We start from the raw sequence: 19,569 nt of genomic DNA, 5'->3' as shown, positions 1-19,569 counted from the left end.
GTTATAGTCAAATAAAATTTTAATTAATGAAATATTTGGATCTTACAAGGCATATCGGTTCGAATCAGACTTCATCTTCTTTTTTTTTTAATTTAAATATATTGATTTATTAATAATTATTAACCTCTGCTTGTAGAAAAATTTTTACGATAAATAATAATTCAATAAGAATAAAAAAAAGAAAAAATATCAGAAGTTATTAATGAAATAAAATTTTATGTACTTTTCATCTTAAAAAGTATGTGTATGTAATTTAATAGGCGTACAAGGAAATCACGTGGTGTCCACATCACATTTTTTTCATTGTTTGTCATTTTTTACTAAATTAAAACATATAAATTTCAATTTGTATTTAATGAATATGAACGTTCTGATTTTTAATAAAACTTGCCGAATAAACTTATTTTAATATTTTTAGTTTTTTTTAATTGAAAAATTAAATGAAAAAATTAAAATGAAGTGAACTCTTCTTTAAGAAAAAAATAAAACGAAAAATTTGAAGCAAGTTCATAAAATTTATATAATATTGTTTATTTTTTTAATAAATAAGACTCCAACATTCTTCAAACGGAAACAATTTTTGTAATTTACAGTCAGAAAATAATGTAATAAAAGATTTCAAGGGGCAAAAGTTAAATAAATTAAAATTTTATATAACTTTTGCATTTTTTTTTGTTTCAAAACTTCATACGTCCTCGATCTCTCTCTTGTTAATAGCAAATTAATAGCGATTAAATGAGATATTTTGTATCGTATTTTTAGTAACGATCTTAAAGAAAACCTTGGATCTGCAAGGATTGAAATCTTTTGTACACAATAAAATAGTAATTACAAAAATTACGTAATCATTCTTAGGGTAGTGTAACGAAGAATCCGTACGTTACTATGTATGACTGTATGCATCTATCTATTCACGTATCAAATTCCTCTGCACTGATTCTGATAAACTTTTTTTTTATTGTTAAGAACCTGATTTTACAGTAGAATTTGATAAGTCCTCCGATCGATATTAATAAAGTAGCAGTGGATAATATGAAATACAAGTTATAATCATTTTTCTCTCCCTAAAAACCTTCCTGTGGGTGCTAAAACTGTAGTACTTCATATAAAAATAAGCATTACTAATATTAACATGCCGTGTAATTTTATCATTTTAATCGTAAAAACGTTTCGGAGAATTTCAGTTTCAAAATGGTTATCGCGTTATTAATACAGATTTAACCATTTTGTTGGATTCAACTGGTTTATATTTTTATTTAAGTAATATAATCAATATTTGCCTTAATTTTTTTGTTTTTTCATCATTAATTCTATTATTAACAGGTTGGCTACCTTGTGGGACTTATCAGTCTCACAAATAGTTTATTACTGCAGGCACAGTGACACTGATCAGTCCCACATGAAAAACTGTATTTTAAGACCTTCGGACTTATCACTCTCTCAAGTAGTCTGATACTGCAAACATTGCGACACTGATCAGTCCCGCAATACAATTTTTAAAACTCGAGTGACTCCATTTGGTACCACTTGCTCTCGTATAATTAACGATGAACCGATAGAGAAGATTCAGGAAAACGTTTTTGTATAATTGAGAATTGTATTGGGATCGGTCAATCTTTTGAAAGAATTGTGAAACCTCATGCAATAGTCACCTGAGTAACTAGCTGAATAAGTGCCCGAAACCTGCAATAATTGCGTCAATCATAAACATCTTGTTAATATATAAGATAAAATTAACGATTTTTGTCAAAAGGTACAAATACAAAAAATTTGGTTTCGAATATGAGCTCCGATCACAAGAAAAATATATAGAAGCTTCAAAAAATGAAGGCAATAAAAATAAAAAAATCTTATAATTAAACGTAATTTCATTACATTCAAACCTTCGAAAACATAGAAGTTTCGAAAATAAGGGTTTTCTAAATCCATTTAAATTAGATAACTACGATTTCCACTACTTTTGACTTTTTTTACCTGAGTGAAGTCACTGTTTATGTAAAATTCTGTATTACATACTTTAATATAATACCTGTTTATTTTTAAAATAAATATGATTGTTATGAGCCGAACAGAATTTAATTTATTTCTATAACTTAAAGTTATCGTTATTTCACTTTTGTTGGACTTACGTAACTCGTGATATCGATGCTGATCACATATAAAATATAAAGAATTTCTTCAGTTACTTACAGAATGAAATCTTATATTGACTCCACAATCGTGAATAGAATATAAATTTATCTTTAATTTAAAAGAACACGTGTTATTTTTGCGTTAGTACAAGTACATATACGTATAACAAAATCAAATGAAATTAAAAGTATTGTAACGCTTACAGCACCTTAAAATCTATTGGTATAAGAATGGCGGTAAAAGTTAATAACGGCTGTCGCTAGTTTGTGGTTTCACCGATACATTCAGGCCAAGGCCTCATAGTGTATTATTGCATTGCAGCTGCCCCTTTCAGCAACACCTTATATAGTTACCGGCTGAATTACCCGTTATTGTTCGGGTTAAAAATTCTGATACGTAAATATTTTTTTCTCACAAAAATAATTTGTTTTTAGGATGAGGTGACCGGAGATTTAGTTTTAAAAAATATTTATTGTTAGTAAAAATCTTGTAAAATATATTCTAGAGATCACCTATGCGTTGTTATATTTATTACGATGCAACTCATCCTAACAGATAAACTTACTGAAATTATATTTTAAAGCAAAGCTGTTCCCTTCCGATGCATTTATTTATATAAATGAAAGGATATTACATCGTAATACTTGGCAAAGTTTCATTGACTTAAGTGAAATCAATTTATATTTTAATAAAAAAATTGCAGGGCTGTTTACTGCACGGCTAACTACTACAGGGATTTCTAGAACTGGCGTCATTAGCAACATCGTCGCTACACTACTATGGGAGAAGGAGTTAAATAAAAGTCTAAATATGAGTAGATCTTCTGGAAATATATTGTCATACATTTAGTTAGCAAGTCGTTTTATTTAATTTCCTTTTTTCAAAAAAATATTGCCTTTATGCTTATATATTTTAGACACAATACTTTATGAATAAGATAAACGCTTTATACTTTTTTATCAATTTAAATAGAATTTCTCTGATAATGATCAATTTAAAAAAAATTTCTTACACAAAACGTTAGAGTAATTTTGCACCTTTCAGTTAATCTATGGAATCCGTGAGCGTGTATATATATATATATATATATATATATATGTGTGTGTGTGTGTGTGTGTATGTGTATCTATCCACTCCTATAGTAATAAGTTTATATCAGTTTTGATTACTTTATATGAATTTTTGCAGTAAAAATCGATATTTCATCTATATGATACTCCTACAAAATATATTTCTAAAATAGTAATTTTTAAATCTTGAAGAGAAAATTAATAAGGTTAAGAGTTATTTTTTTCAATAATTTTCAGAAACTATTTTCAGAAACTGTTTTCAATAAACTGCAAAATATAATATTATACATAAAACTAAACACAAATTACTAGTGTAATTAAACATAAAGAAATCCAGCTGAAAGAAAAGAAATTTAAATTAAATTAAATTTAATTTTTTTAAAAAATCGTCTAAAGAAATTTCTACTTGAACACACACACACATGAAGGTTCAAAATGACCCGAACTATTTTTTTTTCAACCCCTTTTAAGAAAGACTAATTCTTCATTTTGTGTGATGTAAAGAAGTTATTTCTTCTACCAACAGATAATGATCATGCAAAAAAATTGTTCAATATCGACCCGTAAAATTCCTGTTCAGATTAAATACACATTCATGAATTCAAGTATACGAAGTCCTTTTAGAATAATAAAAAAATTCCGAGGGTGGAATGATCATGCAAAAAAATTGTTCAATATCGACCCGTAAAATTCCTGTTCAGATTAAATACACATTCATGAATTCAAGTATACGAAGTCCTTTTAGAATAATAAAAAAATTCCGAGGGTGGAATTCAGTAGGAATATTACTCAAAACATATCATATTTACTTATTTTATAAACTGGATATTTGTGAAAAGTTTAATCGTGCTGAATCTTACATTAAAAGCTGACTTATATAAAATGTAACTTGCCCAGCATAAAATGGTGTAGGTAATAGTTATTGTGCATAACAGTGGTTCCTGAAGTGTGCGCTCTGAAATATTCCACGATTTGAGAAACTCTGTGGCGATCAACAGGCTCATACATCCCCTTAATCCATTAATTATAATTAGTTAAACTTGTTCAATCGAATTTTTTTTATGTGATCTAAAATGTGTATTATTTATTTTTATATAACTCTTCCAAAAGATTACTGCCTATTTCGCAAAGTGTACCTGTTAGAATTTAACATAGAACGCCTTAGAAAAATATGGATTCAGAAAGAGCGCAGAGAATCGAAAAAGTTTGGGAATCACTGGTATGAATCAATTTAAAAATTGGTATCGAGTACCAATTTTTAAAGGTGATGATATTCTAATTACGTCAGGTTTTTAGTTTTATGAAAAGTAAAATAATTTTATTATATAAAATTAATTGTATCATAAAATTTAAATGTTTAAATCTCTCATCTGGCAGTGTATAAGTCTAATATTTGATAGCAAGAGTGTCGTGAGGTATTTGGAAGTGTGAAATTTTAATCCGCCAATGAAGTCTGTTATAAGGATGAAGACAACTCTCTAGTTCTGCCTAGGCTTTGTATTCCGGCTAGAGATAGCTCAAATCGACATTTGGGCTGATCGAAAATATATTTACCAAAGATGAAATTTGTTATTATAAACGGCTCAAATCTTACAAATTTTTGTTAAAAAAATAGACGATAAGTGAATCAGTCGAAAGTAAACCACCATATTATGAAAATATAATCTTTGTCTTACGATTTTATATTAGCATATGTGATCGTAGCTCTAGCTACATACGAATAACTCCCTGGTGTACGGTTTCTATTCACTCAAGAAAAATATTTTATTGACGGTAAATGTGATTCACGTTGACCGATCTTCAGTAAATTAAAGATTCTAAATTTTGAAAGTATTTATATTTATAATGCAACATTTAAAAAAATAATAATTTAACTAGAATGAATAACAGTTGATTGACTAAACAAATTTTTGATTTCTTCCAAAGTAAAAAAACTAAAGGTAAAGTTTTTACACAAGTCTAAGAAGACCTAAGAGAACTGTAAATAATTGAAGAAATAATAAGAGAAAGACAAATTTTAAAGAAAATATTAAAAGATAAACGGTTCCAAAAAGCGCCAAAACGCAAGAACTTTCTGCAGAACGAAGGAAAGAGATATCAGAAAGAATGAAGTGGTACTGGGCAGTTAAAAAAATATAAAAAATAAGCAACCGCAAATAAGTAAATGATCTAACGTGTTCTGAGGTTAAATATTCGGAAAGGAAAAAAAATTATTGTTAAAAAATATTCTCTTAACCTGACATCACAACAGTTTTTCATGTTACACAGCATAATACTTCGTCCTATGAGATGTGACATTATTATGCATCAATTACTATTTTATTTTTTTAACAAGTTCCCTAACGATCTAAAATATCTCTTAACCAGTTAATAATAAAATTAAAATATCGATGAGTTTAAATAATACCTACTAACTGAGTAAACTTGAATTTTGTATATTTCGTTTAACATAGTCTTAAATACGCATTCAGGTATTTAGCAATAAATGCCTGTAAAATATTTACTTTATTGTGACCGATTTTATTTATTTATTATGTTTGTATAGTTGCATTGTTGTTATTATTTCATAAAATAACCTTTTTTATGTATTAATATTGAGTATAATCATTCCTCTTTTTATCTATAATTTTTACCCGCAAATTTTGAAGGTGTTCCTTCCTGTTATCTGTGGATTAGCACAGTTACCATTCTTGATGTGATCTATATAACTGTAATTATGTTATGATCTGAATAAAGTACTTTTTTATATATATTAAGTTTAGAACAAATCGGGATAGAAATTTGCTTTCCACAGTCATTTAATAATCATCTTGAATTTTTGTTTTAAGGTTGGAAGAATGGTTGTTTTACGATTACCATGATCACGTTATAATAATAATAGAGGTGTAATGTTGTTATGCGTTTTAATGAACAGACAGGAAATCGGTTAAACGTGTTCTGTTTCTCAGACAATATACTTCCTTCAGTAAAATACATTTTGAATGGGTTGAAGAACTTAAAGCGTACATGAGTAAAATTTTCATGGAGGTAAGATGTTATCAGAATTATTTTATTTTTATAACAAAATACTTTTTATTTATTGCTGTCAGAATAAAAAATTACTAAAACAACTTTATGTATATATTAAATGTAATATGGATCTGCTAAGTAATCCGTTTACAATACTTTTCAGAGGGAATGAAGTGATTAAAATAGAAAATTTACCCCGTGAAAAAATAAAAATTTATACCTAAGTAAATGAGTGCTATGTGTAGTCTAATTTAAAATGTTAAGATTTTCTTTTCTTCAATAAAAATTAATTTTAACAGATAAAGTATCAGATATCTGATGAAAGATGCAATTATTAGCCACAAACTACAAGGTAACTTACCACCTTAAATACGACTTGCTTCAAAATGGTTTATTTAATGATGTTTAATAATGGTTTCGAATGATGTAGATAACACATCATTCCTCGAATAACTTACGAAAAATTTATACAAATGTCTGTGTATACGTATTTACAGGTATTAGGATACTTTTCAACCGATTTTAATGATCTTTTTTGGATTGAATTGTTATGACAATTGTCATCCAGATGAACATGTAAAACTTTTCATGGCTAACTTAATATTTACTTTCTCATCTCCCTCATCTCCAAGAATTACATTATTAAAAGTATTTATATCAACATTTCTCATGAAAGAATAAACAATAAAGCTATGAAATAATATTTGTAAATATTCGTTGTTATAAGAATACTGAACACAGAAACTAAAATTTTAATTATAAAAAAGTAGTTAAATTTTATAATATGAATAAAAAAGAATTATGTATTTATTTTAACACCTATATATATATATAGAGAGAGAGAGAGAGACTTATTTTGAATTAACGGCTTGGAAAACAATCCGGGTTAGATTTCACTGTTGCGAATTATTGTCCTAGAGTAAAGCGCGCTCTTTTGGTATTATTTAAATGGAGATGCGTGCTTTCTCCGTAACTTTTATATCCACTAAATAGAAAAATATGATTATTATTTATTTATTTTTCAATAATCCAGTTAAGATTGACTCCAAGTGTTAAGAATAAGTAGAAAAAATATGGAATTTGATAAATTTATAAAATTTGAGTGATTCAATTTTAAAATTTAGTATTTCTAAAATATACAACCTTTTTAAAAATCATTTTTAGAGTTTTACGAAATTTTTTGTGATGGTTAAAAATATACTATTTTTAGATAGTAATAAATATATTAAATTTTTAACAAAATAATTTTTATCATAAGTTCAAGTTTTTCCAAATTTTAAAAATATTTGTTACGTTTTTATATTCACATCTAATTTCAATTTTTACCTGAATTTATACAGTTTAATCGGTGGTCTGACAACCGGAATTGGATCAAGCAACATCCAATATTTAGCCTCATCAAGCCACAAAAAATTGTTCCAGATCAAGCAATATTATATTGTTACACAAAAATCTTAATAAATATCACGAATTTATAATTATGTAATATAATTCAGTAAAGAAACAAACTACAAATATTCATAAGCTTTAAGGAGGTCTATAAAATGTAAAAACCTAAGAAGTTCTAACTTTTCGTAAACGTTTCCTATATTTATATTTTTAAGATACTTACTAGATCTAGGTACTGTTTGACCTAAAGGATAAAAAACTTCCAGGTGCGTCCAAAAATTGTATAACACTTTTACTGGAAAAAATCTAGCTTCTATTTAAAAATACTTTACAGGCATGAAAGTTGCATGTTGAAAATTACTAATGAAAAAAATAAAAGCCTAATTTTGTTTTCCTAATTCCATTATTCTATTCAACCATTTTTTCAAACCCATTTTATATCAGATAACTTTTGTATTTTTTCTAAATGACAATGAAATTTGCAGCGTAAAAGTTTATATCGCACAACTTCATAATTTAGTGTAAGAAATCTTTCAATTTATTGATTAACATGATGCAGCTCAATTTAATTATAAGGAATAGAATTTTTTTGAAGATTTTTTTACTGCTAGAACTAACATGTAATACCGTACACTGTAAGATATATTTTTTTTACGAGTACGGAATCAAATTCTTCCATCTATTTTTAACCTTCTTGCATTTACACTAACTAAAGAGGGGTATTTGTATCTTTTCTCAGTTCTACATTAAATATTAATAATCTGTAAATGGCGACCGATCTATAACATCAAGGGCACACTGACTTTTCACTCTGTATATCGGCACGCCGAGCTCACCAAAGTTCAGGTGGTATGTCCTTCAGAACACCCTTCAGATGGTAGGTTGGTCCTACAGAAGTGAGCCTCTCTGTATAATATATGGACTGATTTTACCCTAATTAACTACGGAGCGTTCGGAAAGTTGCTGTGCACTGGAACTATGGAAGTGTAATGACAAAACTTTGTTAATAATAATTTTGTATTTTTATTTCATTATTTTATAGAAACGGATATTGTAATAACAGGAATATTTTATAAAAGGTATTAAAAATTTCCTTCTACAACATCAGTTCAATACTGCACACGTTTCAATTTGTTTTCAAACACTTTAACCAGCTGATGTATTGGAATGTCTCGTACGTATGCTATTATTGCGGTTTTTAGTTCGTCAATCGTGCATGGCGTGGTCTGTTGCGATTCGCTGCCCCCATAGAAAGTAATCTGGGGGTGTCAGATCGGGAGATCGTGCAGGCCATAACCCCTCGAAATGATTCGTCCCCAAAGATATCTCGTAAAAACGCCATTGACCTGTTAACTGTGTGAACTGGGGTTCCATCTTGTATCAACCAACCGTGATTGATTTCCACTTCTGTTAGCTGACTAAAAACTTTGTTAAAATAGCACAATAAAGATCATTGTATTAACTGCATTTTCAAAAAAACATTGAACTCATAATGCGCGTTCTACTCACAACGACCCAGACTACGGTTTTCGCTTCGTGTAAAGATTGCTCGTTAATTAATGGGGGTTAGTTGTCGACCACAGTCGCGTATTTTGTGAATTAATATACCTTCCCAGCTGAAATCACGCTTCATCTTGTAAAACCATAATGTCGAGGTTACCTACGGAATTTTAAACGTTTAAACCATCTACAACAATTCAGTCTTTTGGCATGATCTGTAGTTTTCAGTTCTTGAACACGCATTAATTTTCAGGGGAAAAGTTTCAGTTTTTTCTTACAACTTTATGTGCGGTATCAAGCCCGGCCCGATATCTTACTGCTGAGCTAACTTACGCATTGTCTTCGATGGACTTTCGGCCATAGCATCCGAAATATCATGCAGCTTTTGTTTGTTTAATTTAGGTAGCCTTCGACTTCGATCAGCCTCTTCAACAGAGTCTGTTGCCCGAAATTTCTCAATACGAATTCAAACTGCATTGTGATGAGGAACAGGAGTATTTCGAAACCTTTTACAAAACTTTTTCACTAAATCAATATACTTGTCACCTTCACGAAAGACGTGTTCAACGAGAAAATGCGTTCCTCTACCGAAAAAACCATTGTTTCTCGCAACTACTGATTCCGATAAACGAAACAATACGAAGCGTGTTCAATCACAACACAAAAGCCGACGTCTTGGCTTACTAAGCAACGCCAACGAACCCACAGACCAAAATAACAAAATGAATTACATAATTCTAAAGCATACTGTACAGCTACTTTCCGAACGGACTGTACAAGCACACAAAAGTGATCTGACCCGAAGAACCTCTTGTATTTGACGTACTTACAAGCGCAACAGTAATAATAAAGTTTGAAGCAGATACCGTACAGCAACAGATTAATATGCCCCTTTCTATAGTAAAACAATGCACTACATAGATTGCATCAACTCAGAAGGAGAAAGCTGATAGTTTTAATGGTTTAGAAATTGTTTCTATACTGTAAATTAACCCTTAAGAAGATTAAAGTAAAAAGAGTATTCTACCTATAATATAATAAAAAAATCGCCTTTTTTATCTTTTTTTTTAGATGTAATCTGTTATTTTCATACAATTCAATAAAAAAATTTACTTCTGTTTTATTTATTGTGTGAACATTATTTCTTTCAATTTTTTATTTGCAATATTATAATAATCATATAGACTGCAGTGTTAAATTAACTTTATATTACTACAATTCTCATGAACTACTGATGTATTCTAAACAATTCTTTCGTTAATTGATAGGGCGTACCTTGAGAAAGAATATGGGCAATATATTTTTATAACTTTAAGCTGCTATGAAGGTAATAAACTATGAGAAAAATAATTGAAAGTCCTATTAAATTGCGTCTGAAATGAAACTTATTTTATTAAAGTTATTAATGTGTGTTGGGACAGAATATTTCACAATTTATATATATATCATTGTTATAATGTAAAGGATCCCATTCAAACAAAAAAATTCAATACAATAAAAGTCAGATCATCAACTTTGACTAGGGAATTAAAGATCTCCGCCGCTCAAAACAAGACTATACGAATAATAAAAGCAAATACAAAATGTAGTATAAGTACAAGACAAACATACTCGTATCGATTCAAATTCGATAGTCTTTTGAAAATATAATTCAATTTTGGCTCTGACAAATTTGTGTTCAATAACAAACAACTAGGATTCGTATAAATTATTTTTATTATGAATTCAATGAGTTTAAAGTATAAAGTTGCATTTTTTATATACTATACAAGTAATCCACCTTTCATCATTTTGAAAGTATTGACGATAACGTCAACCTGTTATCACAATCTGTATTCTGTAAATAAATAGAAAAATATATCATAATCCTACACAATTCTTTAACGGACTAGTAATTTTATGACGATAATTATACATTCAAACAATTAATTAGACTGTTGTTAATTTATGCCGAATACTCGATGTAGTAAATTAAATTAATATGTAAATTGAATGGTGAAAACGGTTCTTTTAATCTTAAAATATATTCTGTTATATCTTAATTATGCCTATTTTCCCTGAAAGAGGCAATTTTCAACAGAAAGGAACACATTAATATATTCCTGTACACTATTTTTCGTAATTTTTTTACGTGACGCATGTAAAGCAGCTGAGATACAAAAGATATCGACCGTAGTTTCTTTCTCTAAAGGCTGAATTTTACTTGCATTTCGGTAGGCTTAATATGCTGTTACGAAACAGTATATTTAGCTTTGACAACGGGAAACCATTCATTCTCACTTTCTTTAGTAAGCCTGTTACGGGATACAAGTTATTCTTGAGGGTGTTTGTCTGATTTTCGGAAGTGATTTGTGATTTACGTCAGGTCATCTGCAACTGTCATTCTTGTGGCACTCGCATACCGTCTTAATTTATATTCTACTAGAAATATGTCAATGAATTGGGTAAATCATAATCTCAAATACCTTTCTTCAGGATTAATGAATGAATGAGTCTTGAATTCGCTTTTAAATCGAACGAATTATGAATGTTATGGGTCAGAGAACCGTAAGACTTTAGGAATTAACAACAAAAGTGGATAGGGGTATAGCTTTGAAAGAAATAAACATATTTATTAAATAAACTAATAATTTTTCAAAATTTAAGAACGCTTAATGCCAATCAAAATGTCTGTTTGTAAGGCAAAATCAAAGTATTTCATTACTTTTAGGTTTAAATTTGTATTTCAAGCATAAATTTTAAGTTTAACAAAATAAAAAGAATAGTGTTTCAGATTTCTTTATAACAATATTTTTTAATTTTTCAAAAAGTAATTGGGAATAATAATTTGCCTTTCAATGTTTTAATAGGTTACAAGTAAATGAATCCAGTTTTTGGTGAAAAAAAGTGTTACCATTTCTTCCCCAACATTAAATTCACTATAATACTCGGAATAGTAATACATTATCCCTTCTCTCACAACGACATAATTAATTTTACCTCAATTATCTTTTCAACAGGATTATAATCTGAAATAAAATTAATTTTATAGCTAATACTTTCACAAAATTGATTATTTTAATCGCTTTTACAACTAAAAAACATCATCTATTAGTATACTAATATATTTATATATTGTAAAAATATAGTTTATATCTTAGAAAAAATGAAAAATATTAATTTTTTTTCGAAAACTGCATTATTATTTTTTAAACTGATCATTTTACAAATAAATTTAACTTGATTCTATACAGAGATAATTGATTCCAAGAAGGGAATTAATGCACAATTACACATTAAAAATTCTTTAAATCATTAAATTTATTTTAGATATTCTATAAATTAAATTTTACTAAGGAAATATTCTTATATTACGGATCTCATATCTTTTTTTATTAAAAATTCTTCAAAAAATGCATAAAATAGAAAATAATCTCCAACTTAGCGGTTTTTTATTTATTTCGACAGTTATTCGCTGAGTGGATGAATCCAATTCTCCATTATTTCTGTATTTTATATCATCTTTTAATTACAAAATGTTCTACATTCATACTCTTTTATATTCTGTTAGCTGCTAAATTTGTTTTAATTTTAATTATGTACAATTCTTTTCATTATGTTAATTAATAAACCTAAGTAATCGGTCTTCAAATTTCTTATGAAAAACTAACTGGTTTTCCAATGTTAAAGAAAACAGAACTCAAATCCTTAAAATTACCGACAACAAAAAAAAAGGTGAGTTCAAAAATGTTAATATTTGGGAGAAATCATGACACCGAATACAATTTAAAAAATGGGATGAAAAATAGAATACGAAAAATTTAAACTGCCTATCATCTCACGAAGAGCATTTACAAAAATAATCTCTGTCATATAACTACAAATTAGGCATTATAAAATTGAAGTTCTTTCAGAAGCACTGTATGGGGAAGAATGTTTGCAGTTTTTTCAGAACAAGAAATAACAGAAGTAGAAAAAAGAATATTAAGAAAAATTTACGGACCAAAATATGAAGATGGAATTTACAAACTGAAAAATAAATGTACAAATATACAGAAAAAATAGGGGAGTTAATTCGGAAAAGAAGATTACAGTTTTATCGACATTTATGCAGAATAAGCGACCAAAGATTGACAAAACAATTATTTAATCTCTACATAAACAGAGCCGCAAAGACCAAGTGGTTTAAAGAAATAAATCTAAAAAACATTTCTACAGATCTGTGAGATAAATTTAAAAAAGTGATTATAGAATTTTAATTTTCAGAGAAAGAAAAACAAGGATGTAATCCTGAATAGATGGACAGAAGAAAGGCGACAACAAAGCAAAGAATTAACACTTTTTGGGAAAAGAAAAATAAGTCAAAACTATGCAAATGTAAACCGTAGCGGCCGGAAAGAAAAGAAAAAAATCTGACACTTCTTTATTTATCAAGATTAAAAGAAAGCTGTCTCATACTCATCTTAAATTCTCTTTTTTAAAACTTTTGAATTTTTATTATATAAATGTACATTTCAAGAAATATACTAACCTTTTTTTTTTACTCTGCTACTGCACAATTTAATTTTCATGAAGTGTTTTATTCTTATAAAAGCTAAATGGTTTTATGAATTTTTTATTTATGTTTCCCAGATCAGTTTTTCCTGAATGAAAAAAACTTTAAATTGTAAACTTTTGCACAAATATTTTATCTCATATATATTATCCCAATAAAGAAATAATAGTTTTGGAATACAAAGAACTATGGAAATATTTTTTAAGATCTTTTAAAATAATCACTGTAATATTTCGATTTAATTTTAAATTAATAATTTGTTTTCTTTTTTTAACTACTTCATATTATGATGTTCAATGTAAAATTTATTCATATTTTTTGTATAATTGCATATAAATATTTTTTTTTTCTGTTAGGTTAGAGAGATTAAATCTAATTTAGCTTGTCGGCCAAACAAAACCAATTAACTAAATCACAGAACCTAGAGTAACAACTTTTTATAACTAAAAAAAAGAAAGAAAAACAAGGTTTAAAAAAAGATATGATTTGTATTCGTAAAAGATTAAACAATCTATAAGTTTTTACCGAATAAGATCACAATACAATCTAAATAAAATATTATTCCGTTTTTTCAACATCTACAATATAAAAGATTTTTAATTTAAAAAAATTATTGTTAAAAGAAAAGGCTACAAAAATAATCTCAAATTTTTATATACCTACAGTCTTCTTTTAAAAATACGATTACAATATGCTGATATTTGTTGCAGAATTAGGATAAACTTTCAAAATGTATTTTATTATACCAAAATACAATATATTTCATCCGAGAATATAGTGCATACAATTGAAACCTATCTATATTGAAAACTGAAAACCCATGCTCTTATTTACAAATAAAGATTTATTAAATGGAAAAAACTTAATTTTTTTTTTTTAATTTTGAATCTTTTAAAAGATATTACGGGTTGAGTAACATTCCCTTTTACATGTGATAGGTTAACTTTTTTTTTATAACTTCACAAGTTTTAATTAATGAAATACGTATAGGATTTTTATCTAAAATTAAAAACAAGTCTATATAAATTTCGTTAATTTTGTTTACACGAACAAAATACATATAAACAGTAAATATAACAAAAAAATATAATTTAGGCGGTTATTAAAAACATGCAGATTACTTACCGAGTGACGTGAAACAGAGAGTTATAAAACCTTGAGCCACAGAAAGAGCTCAAAACAGGAAATTACAGAATTATTTTTCGTTACAGACACTTAATTACTATTTTAAATATGTAATCGCACATTATTAAAGTAAATTTATTTCGCGTGTTTCAGTTATTTAACTAAAAACATTTTTTTATATTTAAAATAAATACCGATTATGTTTGTATTGTCACATGCGGTTTGCCATCCCAGGTGCACCAGCCCCGGCCACTTTCACTGTCTGTACTGAACTGGAGCCAGGTAGACGAGTACTGGAAACAGGTGTAGTAAAATAACTATAAAATTTCCCTCTAAATGATTAAAAAATTCCCGTTCTACTTCTATATTTTTAATTTTGTAATCTTGTTATTTTTTTAACGTATCTCCCATTAGTTGCATACGTTTTTAATCAGTAATTGTAAGATTTATATTCATTAATAGGAGACTTACAGAAATGACAAAAATAAAACGGTTCTGAAAAGACAACCTCAAAAAAGTCTGTCTTACTATCGTATTCGTTAAAAGTTCAATATAACTTTTATTAGTCATTCTCAAGTCATATCCTATTATAAAGAAAAATATATTTTAGTTTAGGAAAGAAAGCCACGATTATAATTAAAATTAGCTGAAATATTAGTTACCAAAAATATTAAATGTCGTTTATTTTTTATGGGGGAGAATAAATACTCCTAGACTGCTCGGCGATCTGATGGTAAGTTACGAAGCTTATAAAGTTTGAAAAACTCTTTTTCTCTCTAAAAAAGCCAATAGATGTCGAATCTGTTTTGAAGGTCGTATCAGAAACCTTGATGTTATGTAAAGAATACAACCTTTGTCATCAGTTTACAAACCTTGTCGAGTAAATACATTACTTAATTTGTATTTTACAATATTTAAAAAATTAATTTCGGAAGAGAAGAATAAAAATGTTCAGATTTGCGCGATGATATTAATTTTTTGACAGAAACCAAGAATGAATTAGAAAAAAATAATGAACTGTGGGTATTTATTGCTATGAGAAAGATTCTATTTTAAAATAAAAACTATGCAAAAAAACCTGTCTAATAACCTAAAATAACCTCTAAAATGTCCAGAGGTGGTATTATATATCGGTAGCCAACGGACAACATTGATTTTTTAGTCTATGATCTCCGTTTCAGTCGTTAGTATGACTTTGACACTTGTAAGTACAACAGACAGAAGTCAGAGTTGCTTCCTTCGAGATAATTAACTACATATCCAGTATCTTTAGCGAACAGAGTGAAGGTCCCACTTATAGTTCTTGGGTAAGAATTTAACTTTCGAAATCAGTCTACAGATATGCAACAGTATGTTCGGTTTGATGATGAAGAATGCGGGAAACCGTGTTACTCCACACCTTCCGTAGAAAGCGGTCGGTATTCAAGATTATGGAATGCCGTTTTTTGGAAATGACTTATCTCACGTCGGATCAACTATAACCGTTCACTGTAGAACTTAATGTAAGTGAAAAAAGGTAATGGAAAAAATAGATAAATTATATAACATTTAATGTGACACGTAATGAAATTATATCGAAAGGAGGAAAATATGGAATTGGATATTAAGATAGGAAATCATAATACACCAAACGTCTCATAACGAAACCGTTTAGATAATCAGATAATAAAGGATGATAGACGAAATAATGCAGTTATTAAAGCAGATTGGCACATGCTAAAATAAAAATTTAGCATGTGTTTTATGCGAAAAAAATCTGGTAGTATCAAACAAGGAAATAAAAGAATTAGAAAGAAATTCTTGCAAATATTTGTATGGTACGCAGGCCTACGGCAAAGAAACATGGACAGTAGGAAAAACATAAAGGAAAATATTCAGGTCCTTTGAAATTTAATGTTACAGGAGGATGTTGAAAATTAGGTAGTAAATAAAATTCAAAATTTTTTAAGACGTAGAGGAGAGAAATTCGTAATAAAATCTTGTAGAGATAAAATAGGCCGGTGGACCATGTACATAGTATCCAGATTTAATGAATTTGCTGTTGGATGAACGGGTAAAAGATAAAAAGTCTAGAAGAAGGAATATATGAAACTGATAATTGAGGATATAAAGATTAGCACAGAACAGAAAGAAATGAAGAACAGAATTAAACCAATGATTATTTTATAATGATAATTTTTATTGAAGATGTTGAGTTACAAGACAGTAGAAATTTGAAAGATATCAAAGGCAGCTCAAAAAGGAATATTTTCATATAGTAAAGAAGTCTGCTGGTATTAAACGAAGATTTTGAAATTTAAATTTCTAAATATAGTTTTTATGGAGTATAACAATATACTACAGTAAATCTTGTACTTTAGGAAAAACAAATAGCCGAATACAGACAGTCAGGCTCTTGAAAAGTGAAATTAAAAGTGTTTTTTACAGTTAGGTACATCCTCACTCCCGTAAGGGAGACACCCGCCTTATGACGATCCCGGTCTTCATACCATCCCCTCTTTTTCTAACCCTGATGGACTTTACCGGAGGTCGTCTTTTAGACTATCTAAACTTGATAACACAACATTAGTCGTCAGTTTAGCTCCGTCAGGATGCCACCGATGCAAATGCTTCGGCAAACATCTCCATCAGTGTATTTACACAACCTATTACCGCCTTCGTATGGCCTCTTCCAACCACGACCACCGAAAGTTTCACACAAAAACTCTTCCTATACCTAACTTCAGTTAGACTACGCACTCAGATGTCTTTAAACACCAAAATTGCTATCCTCATACCAAAAAAATAAGTGTTGATCGCAACAACGACAATTTTGTCCTGGGCATAGCCTATTTATCTCTGCACTGGTCCGCTTTCGGGAGCGAGGTCAGTGCCTACACCACAGCTCCACCGCAGAGTTCTCCACGTATCCATTATCATTCCAACAGCGAATATCTACACTAACCGGGGCTTGATGCCAAAACGCCTATCTTGGCGAAGTAAGGACCCAAGCGGTACCCTAGCCACTCGTGTTGCCATTCTATCTAAACATATATAACAGCATCAGACCTTCTCAGCCATCCTCCGCAGGGCTAAGAATTTAAGGAATCCAGCAACTATGTTCCATTCCCCTTCGTTTTTCCAATTAACTTTCAGATCAAAACCACAATTGATCATTCCAAGCTCTCTAGCTAGTTCAATACGTTCAGCTTCGTACGTGAGGCAGACATATAAGACATGACGCACATCATCAATGGCTCTACACTCGGACACAAGCCTGAATTAATCAAATCAAATCTGGACAATCTATCTCGAAAAGCACTATGTCCAGAAAGAAACCGTGTAATATGCCGATTGAGGGGAATCCACCTAACTACCTGCATACTTCTCACATCAGGAAAAATTCCATGCGTGTAACGGCCATAAGGGCATTCAGTCCACCTGACCTGCCATAAATGAAAACCTTGATCGTCTGTTTATTTTATGCGCTCAGAGGTAAGTTGATATACGTAATCGTATGTATTACGTATTACATACGTAATCGTAGAGGTAAGCATCATAACGTAATCGGCACTCGTTGGCAAAAATAATAATGGGCTTAATACCAGAAATAACAGGGATCGCCTCTCGAGAGACAGTCCTATAGGCACCAATCATAGATAACAATCGGAGACGCTGGGCACTACAAAAACTTTTTTTATAACATTTATACCTCATTCGATGAGATAAAAATGCGAGAACAAGCCTTTTTGGCAGCATATTGAAATTGCTCCTTGAATCGAAGATTCTCATCAAGGATAACACCTAAATACTTCTTCAGCAGGACACACCTGATTCGATGACCTGTCATCGATACATGAAGTCATCGTGTAACAGCCAGTCTGCCCTTGAACAACATCATCGTTGTTTTCTCTGGGCTAAACACCATCTTATGTTGCAAATTCCACAACTGGGGTACGTCCTAACGATATCAGTGTAGACTGACATAGTTCCGGATTGAAGAGTTTTTGGTTGAATTCTGAAATCTTTGATAAAGTACAGCTAAAAAAAGGAAAATGTTTCATAGCCGCACACTAAGACATCCAGGGTGAGTGAATTTCTCAATAAAAGAAAAAGTAATAGGGTGTAAAATATATAAAGGAAAAAATTATAATCCACGAAGCACATAATTAATTATATACAAAATATTTTGAAGGAGTAGAAAATGAAAAATTATTCTTTGTTCCTATGAGATCCTACTTTCTGGTTTCTGGAGAGACCAGTATTTGTAAATACGGTTGCATATTACTAATATTTATTGTTTAGTACACGTTGCAGAGCATGTCGACTAAGCATTATTATTTCTTTTTATTATAAGTGCTCGAGCACTTATATAAGGTATTTCCTATAAATTCTTTGTGCTGAGTTTAGCTTGTCTGGGTCTGTAGCTTTCAGATGGAATATTTAGATATTACTTGTCTAAAGAGAAAGGAATATCGTGGAAAGGACAAAATCAAGCCTTTATTACTATATTAATTATTACGTTCTTAATCGTCTAATTTTGGTCTCAAAATGCAGTTAAATGATAGAAAATATTTCTGTAATTGTTTTACTATCCGATGAAATTTTTACGTAAATGTAACCGTTAAAGTTTAATTGGGAAATTTATAAAAAAAAAGAAACTGATTTTGTTAAAAATAATTCAAGTGGGTTTTTGTTTATCCACGATTACCATAATGAAATAATCATAAGAAAGTAACGAAACTTCTTACGTACAGTACAAACGTTCCTGATATCGCATGAAGAATAAGGAGAAAATTGAATTTAAGATTTCGTTTATGTGTTTGAACT

The 19,569-nt window shown here is 29.3% G+C and overlaps 1 protein-coding gene across 1 annotated transcript in view; it reads right to left on the bottom strand.

Annotated features, from left to right (window-relative positions):
- Positions 1–15,040, bottom strand: part of pio (zona pellucida domain-containing protein piopio) — a 122,395-nt gene extending 107,355 nt beyond the window's left edge. Inside the window, exon 1 of the mRNA XM_075362710.1 lies at positions 14,761–15,040. The gene's annotated coding sequence lies outside the window, so the exon portion shown is untranslated. The remainder of the gene's footprint in view (positions 1–14,760) is intronic.
- Positions 15,041–19,569: the final 4,529 nt, after the last annotated feature.

The sequence above is a fragment of the Lycorma delicatula genome, chromosome 4 (genome assembly GCF_047948215.1).
Source record: "Lycorma delicatula isolate Av1 chromosome 4, ASM4794821v1, whole genome shotgun sequence".
In the NCBI taxonomy this organism is placed as follows: domain Eukaryota; kingdom Metazoa; phylum Arthropoda; class Insecta; order Hemiptera; family Fulgoridae; genus Lycorma; species Lycorma delicatula.
This window is presented reverse-complemented; position numbering and strand designations above follow the sequence as displayed.